The sequence below is a fragment of the Taudactylus pleione genome, unplaced genomic scaffold, assembly GCF_031769625.1.
Source record: "Taudactylus pleione unplaced genomic scaffold, aTauple2 ptg000050l, whole genome shotgun sequence".
In the NCBI taxonomy this organism is placed as follows: Eukaryota; Metazoa; Chordata; class Amphibia; order Anura; family Myobatrachidae; genus Taudactylus; species Taudactylus pleione.
In genome coordinates this window covers 1,519,505-1,533,022 of record NW_028284452.1, presented here as the reverse complement: position 1 = coordinate 1,533,022, position 13,518 = coordinate 1,519,505, and the positions used below count along the sequence as shown (strand labels likewise).

Genomic DNA, 13,518 nt, shown 5'->3' with positions numbered 1-13,518 from the left:
AAATCATAAAGTAAAAGTATGTTTCTGCCTACTTTCAAACTGAGGACCTTTCGCATATGAGATGAACATGATAACCACTACACTACAAAAACTGCCTCTTGGGGAATGGAAAAGAATTAAACTTGGAAGTGCAATTTGCTTATGGGCTTTCAAAAATATTTTTTCTGCTACTAGTAACAGAAAAATCCTTAAATCATAAATAAAAAAAATGTTTCTGCCCAGTTTCGAACTGGGGACCTTTCGCGTGTTTGGCAAACGTGATAACCACTACACTACAGAAACTGCCTCCGAGGGGTTGGAAAAGTATTGAACTTGGAAGATTCATAGGAAAAGTATCCTCATAAAATCATAAAGTAAAAGTATGTTTCTGCCCACTTTCAAACTGGGGACTTTTCGAGTGTGAGGCTAATGTGATAACCACTACACTACAGAAACTGCCTCTGTGGGTACGGAAAAGTATTGAACCTGGAAGAGCCATAGTAACAGAATACTCTTAAAATCATAACGTGAAAGTATGTTTCTGCCCAGTTTCGAACTGGGGACCTTTCACGTGTGAGGCAAACGTGATAACCACTACACTACAGAAACTGCCTCTGCGGGAACTGAAAAGTATTGAACCTGGAAGACCCATAGTAACAGAATCCTCATAAAATCATAAAGTAAAAGTATGTTTCTGCCCACTATCAAACAGAGGACCTTTCGCATATGAGATGATTGTGATAACCACTACACTACAAAAACTGCCTCTTGGGGAAAGGAAAAGAATTAAACTTGGATGTGCAATTTGCATATGGGCTTTCAAAAATATTTTTTCTGCTAATAGTAACAGAAAAATCCAAAATAAAAAAAAATTCTGCCCAGTTTCAAAATAGGGACCTTTCACGTGTAAGGCGAAAGTGATAACCACTACACTACAGAAACTACCTCTGCAGGGACGGAAAAATATTGAACCTGGAAGACCCATAGTAACAGAATACTCTTAAAATCATAACGTAAAAGAATGTTTCTGCCCAGTTTCAAACTGGGAACTTTTTGCGTGTTATGCGAACGTGATAACCACTACACTACAGAAACTGCGTCTGTGCCAACGGAAAAGTATTGAAACTGGAAGAGCCATAGTAACAGAATACTAATAAAATCATAAAGTAAAAGTATGTTTCTGCCTACTTTCAAACTGAGGACCTTTCGCATATGAGATGAATATGATAACCACTACACTACAAAAACTGCCTCTTGGAGAACTGAAAAGAATTAAACTCGGAAGTGCAATTTGCATATGGGCTTTCAAAAATATTTTTTCTGCTAATAGTAACAGAAAAATCCTAAAATCATAAATAAAAAAAAAGGTTCTGCCCAGTTTCAAACTGGGGACCGTTCACATGTGAGGCGAAAGTGATAACCACTACACTACAGAAACTGCCTCTGCGGGGACAGAAAAGTATTGAACCTGGAAGACCCATAGTAAAAGAATCCTCATAAAATCATAAAGTAAAAGTATGTTTTTGCCCACTTTCAAACTGGGGACCTTTCGCGTGTTAGGCGAATGTGATAACCACTACACTACAGAAACTGCCTCTGTGGGGACGGAAAAGTATTGAACCTGGAAGAGCCATAGTAACAGAATACTCTTAAAATCATAATGTAAAAGTATGTTTCTGCCCAGTTTCGAAATGGGGACCTTTCGAGTGTGAGGCGAACGTGATAACCACTACACTACAGAAACTGCCTCTGCAGAAATGGAAAAGTATTGCACCTGGAAGAGCCATAGTAACAGAATTAAAATCATAACGTAAAAGTATGTTTCTGCCTAGTTTCGAACAGGGGACATTTCACGTGTGAGGTGAACGTGATAACCACTACACTACAGAAACTGCTTCTGCGAGGACAGAAAAGTATTGAACCTGGAAGAGTCATAGTAACAGAATACTCTTAAAATCATAACGTAAAAGTATTTTTCTGCCCAGTTTCGAACTGGGGACGTTTCGCGTGTGAGGCGAACGTGATAACCACTACACTACAGAAACTGCCTCTGCAGGGACAGAAAAATATTGAACCTGGAAGACCCATAGTAACAGAATACTCTTAAAATCATAACGTAAAAGTATGTTTCTGCCCACTTTCAAACTGGGGACCTTTCGCGTGGGAGGCGAATGTGATAACCACTACACTACAGAAACTGCCTCTGTGGGTACGGAAAAGTATTGAACGTGGAAGAGACATAGTAACAGAATACTCTTAAAATCATAACGTGAAAGTATGTTTCTGCCCAGTTTCGAACTGGGGACCTTTCGCGTGTGAGGTGAACGTGATAACCACTACACTACAGAAACTGCCTGTGCGTGATATGAAAAGTATTGAACCTGGAAGACCCATAGTAACAGAATCCTCATAAAATCATAAACTAAAAGTATGTTTCTGCCCACTATCAAACAGAGGACCTTTCGCATATGAGATGATTGTGATAACCACAACACTACAAAAACTGCCTCTTGGGGAAAGGAAAAGAATTAAACTAAGATGTGCAATTTGCATATGGGCTTTCAAAAATATTTTTTCTGCTAATAGTAACAGAAACATCCAAAAAAAAAAAAAAATTCTGCCCAGTTTCATAATAGGGACCTTTCACGTGTAAGGCGAAAGTGATAACCACTACACTACAGAAACTGCCTCTGTGGGGTTGGAAAAGTATTGAACCGGGAAGAACCATAGTAACAGAATACTCTTAAAATCATAAAGTAAAAGTAAATTTCTGCCGAGTTTCAAACAGGGGACCTTTCGCGTGTGAGATGAACGTGATAACCACTACACTACAGAAACTGCTTCTGCGAGGACGGAAAAGTATTGAACCTGGAAGAGCCATAGTAACAGAATACTCTTAAAATCATAACGTAAAAGTATTTTTCTGCCCAGTTTTGAACTGGGGACGTTTCGCGTGTGAGGCGAATGTGATAACCACTACACTACAGAAACTGCCTCTGCAGGGACAGAAAAATATTGAACCTGGAAGACCCATAGTAACAGAATACTCTTAAAATCATAACGTAAAAGTATGTTTCTGCCCACTTTCAAACTGGGGACCTTTCGCGTGTTAGGCGAATGTGATAACCACTACACTACAGAAACTACCTCTGTGGGGTTGGAAAAGTATTGAACCGGGAAGAGCCATAGTAACAGAATACTCTTAAAATCATAAAGTAAAAGTAAATTTCTGCCCACTTTCAAACTGGGGACCTTTCGCGTGTGAGGCGAACGTGATAACCACTACACTACAGAAACAGCCTCTTGTGGAGTGGCAAAGTATTGAACCTGGAAGAGCCATGGTTATAGAATACTGTTAAAATCATAATGTAAAAGTATGTTTCTGCCCACTTTCAAACTGAGGATCTTTCGCATATGAGATGAACGTGATAACCACTACACTACAGAAACTGCCTCTTGGGGAACGGAAAAGAATTAAACTTGGAAGTGCAATTTGCATATGGGCTTTCAAAAATATTTTTTCTGCTACTAGTAACAGAAAAATCCTAAAATCATAAATAAAAAAAAAGTTTCTGCCCAGTTTCGAACTGGGGACCTTTCGCGTGTGAGGCGAACGTGATAACCACTACACAACAGAAACTGCCGCTGCGGGGTTGGAAAAGTATTGAACCTGGAAGACCCATAGTAACAGAATACTCATAAAATCATAAAGTAAAAGTATGTTTCTGCCTAATTTCAAACTGAGGACCTTTCGCATATGAGATGAACGTGATAACCACTACACTACGAAAACTGCCTCTTGGGGAATGGAAAAGAATTAAACTTGGAAGTGCAATTTGCATATGGGCTTTCAAAAATATTTTTTCTGCTACTAGTAACAGAAAAATCCTAAAATCATAAATAAAAAAAAAGTTTCTGCCCAGTTTCGAACTGGGGACCTTTGGCGTGTGAGGCGAACGTGATAACCACTACACTACAGAAACTGCCTCTGCGGGGATGGAAAAGAATTGAACCTGGAAGACCCATAGTAACAGTATCCTCATAAAAACATAAAGTCAAAGTATGTTTCTTCCCACTTTCAAACTGGGGACCTTTTGCTTGTTTGGCGAATGTGATAACTACTACACTACAGAAACTGCCTCTGTGGGTACGGAAAAGTAATGAACCTGGAAGAGCCATAGTAACAGAATACTCTTAAAATCATAACGAAAAAGAATGTTTCTGCCCAGTTTCGAACTGGGGACCTTTCGCGTGTTAGGCGAACGTGATAACCACTACACTACAGAAACTGCCGCTGCGGGGTTGGAAAAGTATTGACCTTGGAAGATCCATAGTAACAGAATACTCATAAAATCATAAAGTAAAAGTATGTTTCTGCCTACTTTCAAACTGAGGACCTTTCGCATATGAGATGAACGTGATAACCACTACACTACGAAAACTGCCTCTTGGGGAATGGAAAAGAATTAAACTTGGAAGTGCAATTTGCTTATGGGCTTTCAAAAATATTTTTTCTGCTACTAGTAACAGAAAAATCCTTAAATCATAAATAAAAAAAATGTTTCTGCCCAGTTTCGAACTGGGGACCTTTCGCGTGTTTGGCAAACGTGATAACCACTACACTACAGAAACTACCTCTGAGGGGTTGGAAAAGTATTGAACCTGGAAGATTCATAGGAACAGTATCCTCATAAAATCATAAAGTAAAAGTATGTTTCTGCCCACTTTCAAACTGGGGACCTTTCGAGTGTGAGGCTAATGTGATAACCACTACACTACAGAAACTGCCTCTGTGGGTACGGAAAAGTATTGAACCTGGAAGAGCCATAGTAACAGAATACTCTTAAAATCATAACGTGAAAGTATGTTTCTGCCCACTATCAAACAGAGGACCTTTCGCATATGAGATGATTGTGATAACCACTACACTACAAAAACTGCCTCTTGGGGAAAGGAAAAGAATTAAACTTGGATGTGCAATTTGCATATGGGCTTTCAAAAATATTTTTTCTGCTAATAGTAACAGAAAAATCCAAAATAAAAAAAAATTCTGCCCAGTTTCAAAATAGGGACCTTTCACGTGTAAGGCGAAAGTGATAACCACTACACTACAGAAACTACCTCTGCAGGGACGGAAAAATATTGAACCTGGAAGACCCATAGTAACAGAATACTCTTAAAATCATAACGTAAAAGAATGTTTCTGCCCAGTTTCAAACTGGGAACTTTTTGCGTGTTAGGCGAACGTGATAACCACTACACTACAGAAACTGCGTCTGTGCCAACGGAAAAGTATTGAAACTGGAAGAGCCATAGTAACAGAATACTAATAAAATCATAAAGTAAAAGTATGTTTCTGCCTACTTTCAAACTGAGGACCTTTCGCATATGAGATGAATATGATAACCACTACACTACAAAAACTGCCTCTTGGAGAACTGAAAAGAATTAAACTCGGAAGTGCAATTTGCATAAGGGCTTTCAAAAATATTTTTTCTGCTAATAGTAACAGAAAAATCCTAAAATCATAAATAAAAAAAAAGGTTCTGCCCAGTTTCAAACTGGGGACCTTTCGCGTGTGAGGCGAACGTGATAACCACTACACTACAGAAACTGCCTCTGCGGGGACAGAAAAGTATTGAACCTCGAAGACCCATAGTAAAAGAATCCTCATAAAATCATAAAGTAAAAGTATGTTTTTGCCCACTTTCAAACTGGGGACCTTTCGCGTGTTAGGCGAATGTGATAACCACTACACTACAGAAACTGCCTCTGTGGGGATGGAAAAGTATTGAACCTGGAAGAGCCATAGTAACAGAATACTCTTAAAATCATAATGTAAAAGTATGTTTCTGCCCAGTTTCGAAATGGGGACCTTTCGCGTGTGAGGCGAACGTGATAACCACTACACTACAGAAACTGCCTCTGCTAAAACAGAAAAGTATTGCACCTGGAAGAGCCATAGTAACTGAATTAAAATCATAACGTAAAAGTATGTTTCTGCCTAGTTTCGAACAGGGGACATTTCGCGTGTGAGGTGAACGTGATAACCACTACACTACAGAAACTGCTTCTGCGAGGACGGAAAAGTATTGAACCTGGAAGAGCCATAGAAACAGAATACTCTTAAAATCATAACGTAAAAGTATTTTTCTGCCCAGTTTCGAACTGGGGACGTTTCGCGTGTGAGGCGAACGTGATAACCACTACACTACAGAAACTGCCTCTGCAGGGACAGAAAAATATTGAACCTGGAAGACCCATAGTAACAGAATACTCTTAAAATCATAACGTAAAAGTATGTTTCTGCCCACTTTCAAACTGGGGACCTTTCGCGTGGGAGGCGAATGTGATAACCACTACACTACAGAAACTGCCTCTGTGGGTACGGAAAAGTATTGAACCTGGAAGAGCCATAGTAACAGAATACTCTTAAAATCATAACGTGAAAGTATGTTTCTGCCCAGTTTCGAACTGGGGACCTTTCGCGTGTGAGGTGAACGTGATAACCACTACACTACAGAAACTGCCTGTGCGTGATCTGAAAAGTATTGAACCTGGAAGACCCATAGTAACAGAATCCTCATAAAATCATAAAGTAAAAGTATGTTTCTGCCCACTATCAAACAGAGGACCTTTCGCATATGAGATGATTGTGATAACCACAACAATACAAAAACTGCCTCTTGGGGAAAGGAAAAGAATTAAACTTGGATGTGCAATTTGCATATGGGCTTTCAAAAATATTTTTTCTGCTAATAGTAACAGAAACATCCAAAAAAAAAAAAAAATTCTGCCCAGTTTCAAAATAGGGACCTTTCACGTGTAAGGCGAAAGTGATAACCACTACACTACAGAAACTGCCTCTGTGGGGTTGGAAAAGTATTGAACCGGGAAGAACCATAGTAACAGAATACTCTTAAAATCATAAAGTAAAAGTAAATTTCTGCCGAGTTTCAAACAGGGGACCTTTCGCGTGTGAGGCGAACGTGATAACCACTACACTACAGAAACAGCCTCTTGTGGAGTGGCAAAGTATTGAACCTGGAAGAGCCATGGGTATAGAATACTGTTAAAATCATAATGTAAAAGTATGTTTCTGCCCACTTTCAAACTGAGGATCTTTCGCATATGAGATGATTGTGATAACCACTACACTACAAAAACTGCCTCTTGGGGAAAGGAAAAGAATTAAACTTGGATGTGCAATTTGCATATGGGCTTTCAAAAATATTTTTTCTGCTAATAGTAACAGAAAAATCCAAAATAAAAAAAAATTCTGCCCAGTTTCAAAATAGGGACCTTTCACGTGTAAGGCGAAAGTGATAACCACTACACTACAGAAACTACCTCTGCAGGGACGGAAAAATATTGAACCTGGAAGACCCATAGTAACAGAATACTCTTAAAATCATAACGTAAAAGAATGTTTCTGCCCAGTTTCAAACTGGGAACTTTTTGCGTGTTAGGCGAACGTGATAACCACTACACTACAGAAACTGCGTCTGTGCCAACGGAAAAGTATTGAAACTGGAAGAGCCATAGTAACAGAATACTAATAAAATCATAAAGTAAAAGTATGTTTCTGCCTACTTTCAAACTGAGGACCTTTCGCATATGAGATGAATATGATAACCACTACACTACAAAAACTGCCTCTTGGAGAACTGAAAAGAATTAAACTCGGAAGTGCAATTTGCATAAGGGCTTTCAAAAATATTTTTTCTGCTAATAGTAACAGAAAAATCCTAAAATCATAAATAAAAAAAAAGGTTCTGCCCAGTTTCAAACTGGGGACCTTTCGCGTGTGAGGCGAAAGTGATAACCACTACACTACAGAAACTGCCTCTGCGGGGACAGAAAAGTATTGAACCTCGAAGACCCATAGTAAAAGAATCCTCATAAAATCATAAAGTAAAAGTATGTTTTTGCCCACTTTCAAACTGGGGACCTTTCGCGTGTTAGGCGAATGTGATAACCACTACACTACAGAAACTGCCTCTGTGGGGATGGAAAAGTATTGAACCTGGAAGAGCCATAGTAACAGAATACTCTTAAAATCATAATGTAAAAGTATGTTTCTGCCCAGTTTCGAAATGGGGACCTTTCGCGTGTGAGGCGAACGTGATAACCACTACACTACAGAAACTGCCTCTGCTAAAACAGAAAAGTATTGCACCTGGAAGAGCCATAGTAACCGAATTAAAATCATAACGTAAAAGTATGTTTCTGCCTAGTTTCGAACAGGGGACATTTCGCGTATGAGGCGAACGTGATAACCACTACACTACAGAAACTGCCTCTGCAGGGATGGATAAATAATGAACCTGGAAGACCCATAGTAACAGAATCCTCAAAAAATCATAAAGTAAATGTATGTTTCTGCCCACTTTCAAACTGAGGACCTTTCGCATATGAGATGAATGTGATAACCACTACACTACAAAAACTGCCTCTTGGAGAACTGAAAAGAATTAAACTCGGAAGTGCAATTTGCATATGGGCTTTCAAAAATATTTTTTCTGCTAATAGTAACAGAAAAATCCTAAAATCTTAAATAAAAAAAAATGTTCTGCCCAGTTTCAAACAGGGGACCTTTCGCGTGTGAGGCAAACGTGATAACCACTACACTACAGAAACTGCCTCTGCAAGGATGGAAAAGTATTGCACCTGGAAGAGCCATAGTAACAGAATACTCTTAAAATCATAACATAAAAGTATGTTTCTGCCAAGTTTCGAACTGGTGACCTTTCGCGTGTAAGGCCAACGTGATAACCAATACACTACAGAAGCTACCTCTGCGAGGACTGAAAAGTATTGAACCTGGAAGACCCATATTAACAGAATCCTCATAAAATCATAAAGTAAAAGTATGTTTCTGCCCACTTTCAAACTGAGGACCTTTTGCATATGAGATGAATGTGATAACCACTACACTACAATAACTGCCTCTTGGGGAACGGAAAAGAATTAAACCTGGAAGTGCAATTTGCATATGGGCTTTCAAAAATATTTTTTCAGCTAATAGTAACAGAAAAATCCTGAATAAAAAATAAATTTTTGCCCAGTTTCAAACAGGGGACCATTCGCGAGTTAGGCGAATGTGATAACCACTACACTACAGAAACAGCCTCTTGTGGAGTGGCAAAGTATTGAACCTGGAAGAGCCATGGTTATAGAATACTCTTAAAATCATAATGTAAAAGTATGTTTCTGCCCACTTTCAAACTGAGGATCTTTCGCATATGAGATGAACGTGATAACCACTACACTACAGAAACTGCCTCTTGGGGAACGGAAAAGGATTAAACTTGGAAGTGCAATTTGCATATGGGCTTTCAATAATATTTTTTCTGCTACTAGTAACAGAAAAATCCTAAAATGATTAAAAAAAAAAATGTTTCTGCCCAGTTTCGAACTGGGGACCTTTCGCGTGTTAGGCGAACGTGATAACCACTACACTACAGAAACTGCCGCTGTGGGGTTGGAAAAGTATTGAACCTGGAAGATCCATAGTAACAGAATACTCATAAAATCATAAAGTAAAAGTATGTTTCTGCCTACTTTCAAACTGAGGACCTTTCGCATATGAGATGAACGTGATAACCACTACACTACGAAAACTGCCTCTTGGGGAACGGAAAAGAATTAAACTTGGAAGTGCAATTTGCATATGGGCTTTCAAAAATATTTTTTCTGCTTCTAGTAACAGAAAAATCCTAAAATCATAAATTAAAAAAATGTTTCTGCCCAGTTTCAAACTGGGGACCTTTCGCGTGTTCCACGAATGTGATAACCACTACACTACAGAAACTGCCTCTGTGGGGACAGAAAGTATTGAACCTGGAAGAGCCATAGTAACAAAATACTCTTAAAATCATAACGTAAAAGTATGTTTCTGCCCAGTTTCGAACTGGGGACCTTTCGCGTGTGAGGCAAAAGTGATAACCACTACACTACAGAAACTGCCTCTGCAAGGATGGAAAAGTATTGCACCTGGAAGAGCCATAGTAACAGAATACTCTTAAAATCATAACATAAAAGTATGTTTCTGCCAAGTTTCGAACTGGTGACCTTTCGCGTGTAAGGCGAACGTGATAACCAATACACTACAGAAGCTACCTCTGCGAGGACTGAAAAGTATTGAACCTGGAAGACGCATATTAACAGAATCCTCATAAAATCATAAAGTAAAAGTATGTTTCTGCCCACTTTCAAACTGAGGACCTTTTGCATATGAGATGAATGTGATAACCACTACACTACAATAACTGCCTCTTGGGGAACGGAAAAGAATTAAACCTGGAAGTGCAATTTGCATATGGGCTTTCAAAAATATTTTTTCTGCTAATAGTAACAGAAAAATCCTATAATCATAAATAAAAAAAAAGTTTCTACCCAGTTTCGAACTGGGGACTTTTCGCGTGTGAGGCGAACTTTATAACCACTACACTACAGAAACTGCCTCTGTGGGGACGGAAAAGTATTGAAAGTAAAAGTATGTTTCTGCCCACTTTCAAACTGGGGATCTTTCACCTGTGTGAGGCGAATGTGATAACCACTACACTACAGAAACTGCCTCTGTGGGTACAGAAAAGTATTGTTCCTGGAAGAGCCATAGTAACAGAATACTCTTAAAATCATAACGTGAAAGTATGTTTCTGCCCAGTTTCGAACTGGGGACCTTTTGCTTGTTTGGCGAATGTGATAACCACTACACTACAGAAACTGCCTCTGTGGGTACGGAAAAGTAATGAACCTGGAAGAGCCATAGTAACAGAATACTCTTAAAATCATAACGAAAAAGTATGTTTCTGCCCAGTTTCGAACTGGGGACCTTTCGCGTGTGAGGCGAACGTGATAACCACTACACTACAGAAACTGAATCTGCAGGGACGGAAAAATACTGAACCTGGAATACCCATAGTAACAGAATACTCTTAAAATCATAACGTAAAAGTATGTTTCTGCCCAGTTTCAAACTTGGAACTTTTTGCGTGTTAGGCGAACGTGATAACCACTACACTACAGAAACTGCGTCTATGCCAACGGAAAAGTATTGAAACTGGAAGAGCCATAGTAACAGAATACTAATAAAATCATAAAGTAAAAGTATGTTTCTGCCTACTTTCAAACTGAGGACCTTTCGCATATGAGATGAATGTGATAACCACTACACTACAAAAACTGCCTCTTGGAGAACTGAAAAGAATTAAACTCGGAAGTGCAATTTGCATATGGGCTTTCAAAAATATTTTTTCTGCTAATAGTAACAGAAAAATCCTAAAATCATAAATAAAAAAAAAGGTTCTGCCCACTTTCAAACTGGGGACCTTTCGCGTGTGAGGCGAACGTGATAACCACTACACTACAGAAACTGCCTCTGCAGTGACAGAAAAGTATTGAACCTGGAAGACCCATAGTAAAAGAATCCTCATAAAATCATAAAGTAAAAGTATGTTTTTGACCACTTTCAAATTGGGGATTTTTCGCGTGTTCCACGAATGTGATAACCACTACACTACAGAAACTGCCTCTGTGGGGATGGAAAAGTATTGAACCTGGAAGAGCCATAGTAACAGAATACTCTTAAAATCATAATGTAAAATCATAAATAAAAAAAAATGTTCTGCCCAGTTTCAAACAGGGGACCTTTCGTGTGTGAGGCAAACGTGATAACCACTACACTACAGAAACTGCCTCTGCAAGGATGGAAAAGTATTGCACCTGGAAGAGCCATAGTAACAGAATACTCTTAAAATCATAACATAAAAGTATGTTTCTGCCAAGTTTCAAACTGGTGACCTTTCGCGTGTTAGGCCAACGTGATAACCAATACACTACAGAAGCTACCTCTGCGAGGACTGAAAAGTATTGAACCTGGAAGACCCATATTAACAGAATCCTCATAAAATCATAAAGTAAAAGTATGTTTCTGCCCACTTTCAAACTGAGGACCTTTTGCATATGAGATGAATGTGATAACCACTACACTACAATAACTGCCTCTTGGGGAACGGAAAAGAATTAAACCTGGAAGAGCAATTTGCATATGGGCTTTCAAAAATATTTTTTCAGCTAATAGTAACAGAAAAATCCTGAATAAAAAATAAATTTTTGCCCAGTTTCAAACAGGGGACCATTCGCGAGTTAGGCGAATGTGATAACCACTACACTACAGAAACAGCCTCTTGTGGAGTGGCAAAGTATTGAACCTGGAAGAGCCATGGTTATAGAATACTCTTAAAATCATAATGTAAAAGTATGTTTCTGCCCACTTTCAAACTGAGGATCTTTCGCATATGAGATGAACGTGATAACCACTACACTACAGAAACTGCCTCTTGGGGAACGGAAAAGGATTAAACTTGGAAGTGCAATTTGCATATGGGCTTTCAATAATATTTTTTCTGCTACTAGTAACAGAAATATCCTAAAATCATTAAAAAAAAAAATGTTTCTGCCCAGTTTCGAACTGGGGACCTTTCGCGTGTTAGGCAAACGTGATAACCACTACACTACAGAAACTGCCGCTGTGGGGTTGGAAAAGTATTGAACCTGGAAGATCCATAGTAACAGAATACTCATAAAATCATAAAGTAAAAGTATGTATCTGCCTACTTTCAAACTGAGGACCTTTCGCATATGAGATGAACGTGATAACCACTACACTACGAAAACTGCCTCTTGGGGAACGGAAAAGAATTAAACTTGGAAGTGCAATTTGCATATGGGCTTTCAAAAATATTTTTTCTGCTTCTAGTAACAGAAAAATCCTAAAATCATAAATTAAAAAAATGTTTCTGCCCAGTTTCAAACTGGGGACCTTTCGCGTGTTCCACGAATGTGATAACCACTACACTACAGAAACTGCCTCTGTGGGGACAGAAAGTATTGAACCTGGAAGAGCCATAGTAACAAAATACTCTTAAAATCATAACGTAAAAGTATGTTTCTGCCCAGTTTCGAACTGGGGACCTTTCGCGTGTGAGCCAAAAGTGATAACCACTACACTACAGAAACTGCCTCTTCAAGGATGGAAAAGTATTGCACCTGGAAGAGCCATAGTAACAGAATACTCTTAAAATCATAACATAAAAGTATGTTTCTGCCAAGTTTCGAACTGGTGACCTTTCGCGTGTAAGGCGAACGTGATAACCAATACACTACAGAAGCTACCTCTGCGAGGTCTGAAAAGTATTGAACCTGGAAGACCCATATTAACAGAATCCTCATAAAATCATAAAGTAAAAGTATGTTTCTGCCCACTTTCAAACTGAGGACCTTTTGCATATGAGATGAATGTGATAACCACTACACTACAATAACTGCCTCTTGGGGAACGGAAAAGAATTAAACCTGGAAGTGCAATTTGCATATGGGCTTTCAAAAATATTTTTTCAGCTAATAGTAACAGAAAAATCCTGAATAAAAAATAAATTTTTGCCCAGTTTCAAACAGGGAACCATTCGCGAGTTAGGCGAACGTGATAACCACTACACTACAGAAACTGCCTCTTGTGGAGTGGCAAAGTATTGA

At 38.8% G+C, this 13,518-nt stretch overlaps 16 non-coding genes across 16 annotated transcripts; all 16 read right to left on the bottom strand.

The window, feature by feature from the left end:
• Positions 1-209: 209 nt before the first annotated feature.
• Positions 210-282, bottom strand: TRNAV-AAC (transfer RNA valine (anticodon AAC)). Its single transcript has one exon. It is a non-coding gene; the product is annotated as a tRNA-Val (tRNA).
• Positions 283-515: 233 nt separating this feature from the next.
• TRNAV-CAC (transfer RNA valine (anticodon CAC)) lies at positions 516-588 on the bottom strand. Its single transcript has one exon. It is a non-coding gene; the product is annotated as a tRNA-Val (tRNA).
• Positions 589-2,257: 1,669 nt separating this feature from the next.
• TRNAV-CAC (transfer RNA valine (anticodon CAC)) lies at positions 2,258-2,330 on the bottom strand. Its single transcript has one exon. It is a non-coding gene; the product is annotated as a tRNA-Val (tRNA).
• Positions 2,331-3,050: 720 nt separating this feature from the next.
• TRNAV-AAC (transfer RNA valine (anticodon AAC)) lies at positions 3,051-3,123 on the bottom strand. Its single transcript has one exon. It is a non-coding gene; the product is annotated as a tRNA-Val (tRNA).
• Positions 3,124-3,546: 423 nt separating this feature from the next.
• TRNAV-CAC (transfer RNA valine (anticodon CAC)) lies at positions 3,547-3,619 on the bottom strand. The gene has a single exon. It is a non-coding gene; the product is annotated as a tRNA-Val (tRNA).
• A 270-nt stretch (positions 3,620-3,889) lies between these two features.
• TRNAV-CAC (transfer RNA valine (anticodon CAC)) lies at positions 3,890-3,962 on the bottom strand. The gene has a single exon. It is a non-coding gene; the product is annotated as a tRNA-Val (tRNA).
• Positions 3,963-4,195: 233 nt separating this feature from the next.
• On the bottom strand, positions 4,196-4,268 carry TRNAV-AAC (transfer RNA valine (anticodon AAC)). Its single transcript has one exon. It is a non-coding gene; the product is annotated as a tRNA-Val (tRNA).
• Positions 4,269-4,538: 270 nt separating this feature from the next.
• TRNAV-AAC (transfer RNA valine (anticodon AAC)) lies at positions 4,539-4,611 on the bottom strand. The gene has a single exon. It is a non-coding gene; the product is annotated as a tRNA-Val (tRNA).
• A 1,215-nt stretch (positions 4,612-5,826) lies between these two features.
• Positions 5,827-5,899, bottom strand: TRNAV-CAC (transfer RNA valine (anticodon CAC)). The gene has a single exon. It is a non-coding gene; the product is annotated as a tRNA-Val (tRNA).
• Positions 5,900-6,433: 534 nt separating this feature from the next.
• Positions 6,434-6,506, bottom strand: TRNAV-CAC (transfer RNA valine (anticodon CAC)). The gene has a single exon. It is a non-coding gene; the product is annotated as a tRNA-Val (tRNA).
• A 1,549-nt stretch (positions 6,507-8,055) lies between these two features.
• On the bottom strand, positions 8,056-8,128 carry TRNAV-CAC (transfer RNA valine (anticodon CAC)). Its single transcript has one exon. It is a non-coding gene; the product is annotated as a tRNA-Val (tRNA).
• Positions 8,129-9,377: 1,249 nt separating this feature from the next.
• Positions 9,378-9,450, bottom strand: TRNAV-AAC (transfer RNA valine (anticodon AAC)). Its single transcript has one exon. It is a non-coding gene; the product is annotated as a tRNA-Val (tRNA).
• Positions 9,451-9,872: 422 nt separating this feature from the next.
• On the bottom strand, positions 9,873-9,945 carry TRNAV-CAC (transfer RNA valine (anticodon CAC)). Its single transcript has one exon. It is a non-coding gene; the product is annotated as a tRNA-Val (tRNA).
• Positions 9,946-10,635: 690 nt separating this feature from the next.
• Positions 10,636-10,708, bottom strand: TRNAV-AAC (transfer RNA valine (anticodon AAC)). The gene has a single exon. It is a non-coding gene; the product is annotated as a tRNA-Val (tRNA).
• Positions 10,709-10,788: 80 nt separating this feature from the next.
• Positions 10,789-10,861, bottom strand: TRNAV-CAC (transfer RNA valine (anticodon CAC)). Its single transcript has one exon. It is a non-coding gene; the product is annotated as a tRNA-Val (tRNA).
• Positions 10,862-12,434: 1,573 nt separating this feature from the next.
• TRNAV-AAC (transfer RNA valine (anticodon AAC)) lies at positions 12,435-12,507 on the bottom strand. The gene has a single exon. It is a non-coding gene; the product is annotated as a tRNA-Val (tRNA).
• Positions 12,508-13,518: the final 1,011 nt, after the last annotated feature.